The following is a 1,034-nucleotide window of genomic DNA, read 5'->3' as shown; positions in this document are numbered from 1 at the left end:
CGGGCACAAAGCCCAAACCCAGGCCCCGCCCCCGCTCCCCAGGCCCCGCCCCCAGCCCCCCCCCGTGTTTCTCAACCTGTTTTATCAAGTCCCCTTTTCAAACCGAACAAGAAGAATGACCCGTCCCCGGGCGCGCCCCCCTCGACCTGCGGCGCCTTTGTCCGGGCAGCCGCGTGGAAGCGGCGGGCGATGACTCTGGGGGTGTCAAAAGTACAAAATAACAAAGCGCCGTGGACTCCGCACACGCAATTCCCTTCTCTCCGCACGTGGGCGTGTGGAGGAACCCCCCGACTTCCTACCCCTCGCTGTGCGCAGGGCTCTGGGTGGGGTGGAGAAGGGGGCCACAGGTTGAAATGGGGTTTCGGAGGGGTGCGGGAGGGGGCTGTGGGTTGGGGGCAAGGGGGTGCGGGAGGGGGCTCTGGGTTGAGGGCAAGGGGGGTGAAGGAGGGGGCTGTGGGTTGGGAGCAAGGGGGTGCAGGAGGGGTTGTGGGTTGGGAGCAAGGGGGTGCATGCTGTGGGGTGCGGGAGGGGGCTGTGGGTTGGGAGCAAGGGGGTGCAGGAGGGGTTGTGGGTTGGGAGCAAGGGGGTGCATGCTGTGGGGTGTGGGAGGGGGCTGTGGGTTGGGGGCAAGGGGGTGCGGGAGGGGGCTCTGGGTTGAGGGCAAGGGGGGTGAAGGAGGGGGCTGTGGGTTGGGAGCAAGGGGGTGCAGGAGGGGTTGTGGGTTGGGAGCAAGGGGGGTGCATGCTGTGGGGTGCGGGAGGGGGCTGTGGGTTGGGAGCAAGAGGGTGCAGGAGGGGTTGGGAGCAAGGGGGGTGCATGCTGTGGGGTACGGGAGGGGGCTGTGGGTTGGGAGCAAGAGGGTGCAGGAGGGGTTGGGAGCAAGGGGGGTGCATGCTGTGGGATGCGGGAGGGGGCTGTGGGTTGGGAGCAAGAGGGTGCAGGAGGGGTTGTGAGCAAGAGGTGCATGCTGGGGGTGCAGGAGGGGGCTGTGGGTTGGGAGCAAGGGGGGTGCATGCTGTGGGGTGCAGGAGGGG

The sequence above is a fragment of the Pelodiscus sinensis genome, chromosome 14, assembly GCF_052426305.1.
Source record: "Pelodiscus sinensis isolate ZL-2025 chromosome 14, ASM5242630v1, whole genome shotgun sequence".
Lineage (NCBI taxonomy): Eukaryota > Metazoa > Chordata > Testudines > Trionychidae > Pelodiscus > Pelodiscus sinensis.
The sequence above is the reverse complement of the archived record's forward strand: the minus strand, read 5'-3'. Positions refer to the sequence as shown.